The 8965-nt window shown below is 37.4% G+C and overlaps 1 pseudogene; it reads left to right on the forward strand.

Annotated features, from left to right (window-relative positions):
• Positions 1–486: 486 nt before the first annotated feature.
• LOC138175560 (Golgi SNAP receptor complex member 2 pseudogene) lies at positions 487–1164 on the forward strand (annotated as a pseudogene).
• Positions 1165–8965: the final 7801 nt, after the last annotated feature.

Consider the following 8965-nt stretch of genomic DNA (forward strand, 5'->3'; position numbering starts at 1 on the left):
AAAAACCATAGAATCCTAATATGGAGACAGTGAAGATCAAAATGCACATTCATAAGAGGACAGCATTGACACTATACCCACATCTGAAACCTCAGAAAGGAATATGAACTGATCTCAAGCCCAGAAAGCATCCTTAGAAGAGCTCGGGGGATTTTAAAAGTTAAATTAGAGGTAGGAGAAAAATGGATTAATTATTTAAAAAATACAATTGGCAAAATGGGAAAAAAATTCACTGAAGAGAACAACTCCTTAAAAAGCACAACTGACCAACTGTAAGGAGGTACAAAACCTACCTGGAGAAAATAAATCCTTAAAATGAAAAATTGGCCAAATGGAAAAGGAGGTATAAAACTAACTGAAGAAAATAATTTGTTAAAAATTAGAATTGAACAAGTACAAGTTAATGATTATGAGACATCAAGAATCAGTCAAACAGAGTGGGTCTGTGGTGGACGTGTTCAGGGGAACTGGGAGCCGGCAGGACAGAGCAATGGAGCCACTGTACCAACAGACCCACAAGCAGGTCCATGAGATCCAGTCGCACATGGGATGCCTGGAGACATCAGACAAGGAGTCTTTGCACCTAGTAGAAAATGAAATCCAAGCAAGGATAGACCAGCAGCCTGGAACGCCTGGAGATTTTGTCCAGCAAAGAGCCACCTAATAAGCGCCAGAATGCCAAGCTCTGCGTCGACCAGTTAAAGTATGATGTCCAGCACCTGCAGACTGCACTGAGGAACTTCCAGCATTGGCGATATTTAAGGGAGCAGCAGGAGAGGCAGTGAGAAGAACTTCTGGCAAGAACCTTCACCACAAATGACTCTGATACCACCATACCCATGGATGAATCACTGCAGTTTAATTCCTCCCTCCAGAAAGTTCACCACAGCATGGATTACCTCATTGGAGGTGGGCACAGTATTCTGGAGGGACTGAGGACACAGAGAATGACCCCGAAGGGCACTCAGAAGAAGATCCTAGATATTGCTAACATGCTGGGATTATACAACACTGTCATGCGGCTTACTGAGAAGCGGGCCTTCCAAGACAAGTACTTCATGATAGGTGGGACGCTACTCACCTGTGTGATCATGTTTCTGGTGATGCAGTACCTGACATGAATGAGCAGAGCCCAGTAAACGGAAAGTGTTTCCATAGTGTGTGTATGTGTGCACGTGCGCATATGCATGTGTGCTTGTGTGTTTGTGTGTCTGTGTGTGGGACTGTGAGAAAGAGAGAGCCTATCTGCCTTGTGAAATATACTGCCTGTCATAACTGTGAATGCCACTTCAGACTAATTTTCATCTATAACCCAGCAAGAGTTTCAAAACAACTCTTGTTTTCTTAAACCCCTCGGAGGGGAAAGCCAAGACCACTCAAGAAGCTTTGTTCTTGGGAACCAAATGACCTCTCCTACCTTGATCTGGGGGAGGAAGAAAAAAAGTGAAATGCCTTGGATGACAGCCTGTGCTCTGTGTCTGAAGAATCTGAAGATATTAACCTTGGTGACACTTATGGCCCTCAGCTGCAGTGGGACAGGATTGGAGGTGGGTGAGGGGGCAATGAATAGACTGGAATAGGTACTTCTTCCAAAGTCCATAGGGGAAAAATTAGGTGTCCATGTCCCACACCAGTTGCAGGAAGATTAGTGCACCTGCTTTTTGCCTCCCACCCACAATTGTTGCTTCCCTCTTCCTCCCCCCCGCAAAAATAGGGGTACAGATTAAACCTACCCCCTGAAAAAAATAGGTGTAGAGATTGAATTTACCCTGCTAGCAGGGCAGCCTAGTACTTTCTAACATTCCCCCTGGAGCCATTAACCGTCAATACAGGAAAAACAGAAAAATGAAGATACTGTTAACAAGTTAAGTTTTACACATTAGAGTTTTACACTGTTTTCCTTTTTAAAATGAAACTAATGTTATTTGGGATTGTTTGGATTTAAGACTGTAGATTTTAGTATTCTGATTTATATATACATACATACATATAATAAAAAAAAGAATCAGTCAAACAAAATCTAAAAAATGAAAAAAATAGAAGAAAATGTAAAATATCTCTTTAGAAAAACAACTGACCTAGAAAATAGATCCAGGAGAGATAATCTAAGATTAATTGGTCTACTGGAAAGCCATGATGAAAAAAAAGAGCCTGGACAGTATCTTCCAAGAAAACATCAAGGAAAACTGCTCTGAGGGCCTAGAACCATAGGGTAAAATAGTCATCAAAAGAATCCACTGATCACCTCCTGAAAGAGATCCCAAACTGAAAACTCCAAGGAATATTATAGCCAAATTCCAGAATTATCAGGTCAAGCAGGAAATACTGCAAGCAGCCAGAAAGAAACAATTCAAATATAATAGAAGTACAGTCAGGATCACACAGGACTTGCTGTGAGTGAATTGGAATATGATATATCATAAGGCAAAGGAGCTTGGACTACAACCAAGGATCAACAACCCAGCAAAGTTTAGCATAATCTTTCAGGCAAGGAGATGGATATTCAATGAAATAAAAGACTTCCATACCTTCCTGATTAAAAGATCAGAGCTCAATGGAAAACTTGACCTTCAAATACCAGATCCAAGAGAGACATAAAAAGGTAAACAGGAAAAAAAAAAAAAACATTGTTATTCAATAGAGCAAACTGTTTATATCTCAATACAGGAGGATGATACTTGTTAATCTGGAGAATTGCATATTTATTATGACATTTAAAATGTATATACATAGATAGAGGGTGTGGGTATGAATTAACTGCGGTGATCATAAAAAACCCAAATTAAGAGGTAAAAAGGGATTGTAATGGGAGAAGAGGAAAGGAGGAGGCAGAAAAGGTAGCTGTCACATGAAGAGGCACAAAAACATAGTAGAAGGAAAGAAGGGAGGGAGATAAGCATTGTTTGAGCTTTACTCTCATCTAATTTGGTTCAAGGAGGGAATAACATACTCAGTTAAGTATAGGAATCTAATTTGTTTTACAGTAGTAGGAGAGGAAAGGGGAAAGAAAGAGGAAGGGGTGGATACAAGGGAGGGAAGAAGTAGTAAGGGAAAAGGGAAAGAAAAGGGAAGGGGCTGATAGAAGGGAGGGAAGACTGAGTGAGTTAATGGTCAAAAGCAAAACTCTTTTGAAGAGGGGAAGGAAGAAGGGAGAAATAAAAGCATAAATGGATGTGATGGAGAGAAAGATACAGCTAGTGATCGTAACTGTGAATGTGAATGGGATGAACTCTCCCATAAAACAGAGGCAGATATCAGAATGAATTAAAAAACATAATCCTTATAATGAAAGCAACAATTTTACCTAAATTAATTTACCTATTTAGTACCATACCAATCAATCTACCAAAAAATTATTTTATAGAGCTAGAAAAAAATTGTAATAAAATTCATCTCAAAGAACAAAAGGCCCAGAATATCAAGGGAATTATTAAAAAGAAATGCTAGGGAAGGTGGCCTACCCATGCCAGATTTTAAACTGTATTATAAAGCAACAGTCATCAAAACTACTTGGTACCGTCTGAGGAACAGAGTAGTGGATTCGTGGAATAGATTAGGCACACAAGATAGTTATCAATTACTATAATGATCTACTGTTTTATAAGCCCAAAGATTCCAGTTTCTGGGATAAGAACTCACTATTTGACAAAAACTACTGTGAAAACTGTAAAATATTATGGCAGAAACTGGACATAGACCAATATCTTATACCATATACCAAAATAAAGTCTAAATGGGTACACAATCTAGATACAATGGCTGATACTGTAAGCAATCTGGGAGAACAAGGAATAGTTTACTTGTCAGATTTATGGAGAAGGGAAGAAATTATGACCAAACAGGAGATAGAGAGTACTATGAAAAGCAAAATGGATAATTTTGATTATATTAAATTGAAAACCTTTTGTACATACAAAGCCAATGTAGCCAAGATTAGTAAGGAAGTAGAAAATTGGGAAAGAATTTGTAAAAACCAGTGTCTCTGATAAAGACCTCATTTCTAAAGCATACAGAGAACTAAGTCAAATTCATAAGAATACAAGTCATTCCCCAATTGATAAATGGTCAAAGGATATGAACACACAGTTTTCAGAGGAAGAAAATAAAGATCTATAAGCATATGAAAAAAATTCTCTAAACCACTATTGATTAGAGAAATGCAAATCAAAACAAGTCTGAGGTACCACATCTCTCCAGTCAGATTGGTTAACATGATAAAACAGGAAAATGATAAATGCTGGAGATGTGGGAAAATTGGAACACTAGTTGTGAATGGATCTAATCATTCTGGAGAACAATTTGGAATTATGCCCAAAGGGCTATAAAAATGTATATACTCTTTGACCCAGCAATGCCACTTCTAGGACTGTATCCCAAAAAGATCATGCAAGTGGGAAAAGGACCTGCATGTACAAATATATCTATAGCAGCTTTTTGTGTGGTGACAAAGAATTGGAATTCAAGGGGATGTTCATTAATTGGGGAATGACTAAACAAATTGCAGTATATGAATGCAATGGAACACTATTATGCTATAAGAAATGTGGAGCAGATGGACTTCACAATAACCTGAAGAGACTTATATAAACTGATGCTGCTGAGTGAGAAGAGCAGAACCAGGAGAACATCACACACAATTGTAGATACATCATATCTGTGATAGACTGGGCTCATCTCAGCAATGCAAGGTTATAAGATAACTCCAAAGGACTCATGATAGAAAAGCCTATCCACAAAGAAAGATGTATGGAGTCTGAATGCAAATTGAAGCAAACTACTTACTCTCTGCTTTCTCATCGTTCATTCCATTGGTTCTAACCCTTCTTTACAACTTGACTAATGTTTCATGTGAAGGTATTTGTAGAACCTATATTTGATTGCATGCTGCCATGAGGGGAATGGGGAAGAGAGGGAGTGGGAGAAAATTTGGAACTTAAAAGTTTGTGGAGCTAAATGTTGTAAACTAAGAGTAAATTAAAAAAAAATTAATTAAAAATAAAAGTTGATTGGGCGTCTAGCTAGCACAGCAAGTAAGAGCACCAGCTCCAGAGTCGGGATGACTTGGGATCCAATCTGGGCTCAGACACTTAGTACTCACCCAGAAACACCTGGCCGTGTAACCTTGAGCAAGTTATTTAACCCCAATTGCTTAAATAAATAAATAAATAAAAGTTCAGATTTTTCCCAGGTCTCAGTCTGAGGCAACACCTTTTCAACACCTTTTCAGTGATTAATGGCTAGGTAAGACTTGAGGCAAAAGATGACTTAGTCCTGGCATGGGAACCTGTAGCTTTGAGGCCACATGTGGCCTTCTGGGTCCTTGGGTGTGGCCTTTTGACTGAGTCAGGGTTTTACGGAGCAAATTCTTTTATTAAGGAGATTTGTTCTGTGAAGTTTGGATTTTGTCAGGGGGCCACACTTGGGACCCTGGAAGGCCACATGTGGCCTTGAGGCCTCGGGTTCCCAATCCCTGGACTTACTATTATGGAAATGTTTTACAAGACTACATAAGTATATGCTATATTAAATTGTTTGTCTTCTCAATGAGGGGGGCTGGGGAAGGAGGAAGGGAGAGAATTTGGAATTCAAAGTTTAAAAAATGAATGTTAATTTTTTTACATGTAATTGCAGAAAAATAAAATACTAAATAACAATATTTTAAAAAACCCATGATCCTACAATATGTTGTTTACAAGAAACACATTTCAAAAAGGCGTATACACACAGGGTAGAGGTAAAGGGCTAGAATAGTATATATTATGCTTAAGCTGAAGAAAAAAAAAAAAGCAGAAGTGGCAATCCTAATCTTAGACAAGGCAAAAGCAAAAATAGATCTAATCAAAAGACATAAGGAAGGAAACTTATATCCCGCTAAAAGGCAATGAAGTAATTTCATTATGAAACATATATGCACCAAGTAGTATACCATCCAAATTCTTAGACAAGTTAATGGAGTTAGAGGAAGAAGCAGATAAAAAAAAACTATGCTAGTGGGGGACCTCAACCTTCTCCTCTCTGAACTTGATAGATCTAACCTCAAAATAAACAAGAAAGAAGTTAAGAATTTTAGAAAAGATGGATATGATAGACCTCTGGAGAAAATTGAATGGGTATAGAAAGGAATATACTTTTTTCTCAGTGGTACATGGCACATACACAAAAATCGACCATGTACTAGGGCATAACAATCCAGTACAGAAAGGTAGAACTATTAAATGCATCCTTTTCAGATGATGCAATAAAAATTATATGTAATCAAGGGCCATGGAAAGATAGACTAAAAATAAATTGGAAGTTAAATAATCTAATCCTAAAAAGAATGATTAGGTTAAACAACAAATCATAGAATCAATCAATAACTTCTTTCAAGAGAATGAAAATAATGAGACAACATAACAAAACTTATGGGATGCAGTGAAAGTGATTCTTAGGGGAAGTTTTATATCTCTGAATGCTCATATGAATAAAATAGAGAAAGAGGAAATGAATGAATTGGGCATGCAACTGAAAAAGTTAGAAAAAGAACAGATTGAAAATCCCCAGTTAAATACCAAATTATAAATATGTAAACAAAAGGAGATATTTATAAAAGTAAAATTAAGAAAACTATTGAGCTAATAAATAAAACTAATAGCTGGTTTTATGGGAAAAAACAATAAAATTGAAAAATCTCTGGTTGATTTGATTTAAAAAAGAGAAGAAAACCAAATTACTAGGACCAAAAATGAAAAGGGTGAATTCACCTCCAATGAAAAGGCAATTAAAACAATGATTAGGAATAATTGTGCCTAATTGTATGCCTATAATTTTGACAATCTTAGGGAAATGGATGAACATTTACAAAGGTATAAATTGCCCAGGGTAACAGAAGTGGAATTAAATGCTTAAATAACCCAATCTCAGAAAAAGAAATTGAAGAAGTCATCAATGAACTCCATAGCAAAAAATCTCCAGGACCAGATCATTTTACAAGTGAATTCTACCAAACATTTTAAGAATAATTAATCTCAATAGACTATTTGGGAAAACTGGCAAAGAAGTCCTACCAAATTCTTTTTATGTTACAAATATGGTATTGATACCTAACCCAGAAAGAACTGAAACAATATAGATGCAAAAATTTTAAACAAAATATTAGCATGAAAATTACAGCAACTTATCATGAGAATGATACACTTTGATCAGGTAGGATTTATGCCAGGAATTCAGGGCTTGTTCAATATTAGGAAAACTATCAGCATAATAATATCATAAACATATCATCAACAAAACTAACAGAAACCACATAATTATTTCAATAAGTGCAGAATAAGCTTTTGACAAATTACAACACCCATTTCTATTGAAAACACTGGTGAGTATAGGAATAAATGGAGCCTTCCTTAAAATGGTAAGTAGCATCTACCAAAAATCATCAGCAAGCATTTTATGTAATGGGGATAAGCTAGATGCATTTCCAATAAGATCAGGGGTGAAACGATGTCCATTATCACCACTGTTATTCAATATGGTTAAATGTTAACTTTAGCAATAAGAGAAGAAAAAGAAATTGAAGGCATTAGAATAGGCAAAGAAGAAAGTAAGTTATCACTCTTTGCAGACAATATGATGATATAAAGAATCCTAGAGAATCAAGTAAAAAACTACTTGAAATCAATCAACAATCTACTTTAGCAAAGTTACAGGATATAAAATAAACCCACAAACGCAGGCCTGGAAGGTGCGGCCCACAGACACAGGCCCAGATGGTGCAGCCTGCAGACACAGGCCCGGAAGAGGCCTGATCAACTCAGAGGGCAAGTCGTCCCACCAACCACAAGGGCCATTACCAGGCCTATCACCAAAGGGCAGGGACTGGAAAGAGCAAGGTAAGAACCAAATGCAAGGGCCCCTGTCCTGGACAGCAAATACTTGTGGGGCTACCACTTCATAGCCCAGAAATAAAAAAAAAAAAAAGCCCCTATCAGGACCTCTAAGGACCAGGATGGCAGAGTGAACCTCTCCTGCTCAAACCCCCCCCCCGAAAACATAGTAACTTTTGGCCCAGGGCAAAACCCTCTATAGTAAAAGCTTGGAATCCTTAGAGGAAGGGCGTGGCTAGGACCGTGCCTCAAAATGGGTAGAAATCAGACTACAAGCTGGAGTCCTACTATCCTCAGAGGGAGAAACCAAACTCAGAGGGAGACAATGTGGACTCCACACCCACAACTGAAACATCAACAGGGAACAGGTCCCAAGCACAGAAAGCTCTCCTAGATGAGCTCAAAAGGAACTTTGAAACCAAATGTGAGAGATAGAAGACAAAATGAATAATTCTCTCAAAACCAAAATTGCAGAATTAGAAAAACATTATAATGAAGAAAACATCTCTCTAATAAAAAGAAAAGTGTATGATATGGAAAAGGAGCTCCAAAAATTAACCAAGGAAAATGATTTGCTAAAAACTAGAATCAACCAAATTGAAAGAAATAACTCTATGAGGAACCAAGAATTAGTCAAACAAAACAACAAGAATGAAAAATTAGAAAAAGAGGTAAAATACCTCAATGGAAAAACAACTGACCTGGAAAACAGATCCAGGAGAGATAATCTGAGAATCATAGGCCGACCAGAAAATCATGATGAAAAAATGAGCCTCGACAACATTCTCCAAGATCTCATTAAAGAAAATTGCCCTGAGATACTAGAACCTGAGGATAAAATAGAAATCGAGAGAATCCACCAGACACCTGATGAAAGAGATGCCAAACTGAAAAGTCCTCAAAATGTTGTGGCCAAACTCCAGAACTACCAGATAAAAGAGAAAACACTTCAAGTGGCCAGAAAGAAACAATTCAAATATTGAGGGTCCACAGTTAGGATCACACAGGATTTGGCAGCCTCTACACTGAAAGATCAGAGGCAGTGGAATACAATTTTCTGGAAGGCAAAAGAGCTCGGGTTACAACCAAGGATCACATACTCA

This window comes from Petaurus breviceps, unplaced genomic scaffold (genome assembly GCF_028583685.1).
Source record: "Petaurus breviceps papuanus isolate PSGF00001 unplaced genomic scaffold, PetGlider_PUasm1.0 78, whole genome shotgun sequence".
In the NCBI taxonomy this organism is placed as follows: Eukaryota; Metazoa; Chordata; class Mammalia; order Diprotodontia; family Petauridae; genus Petaurus; species Petaurus breviceps.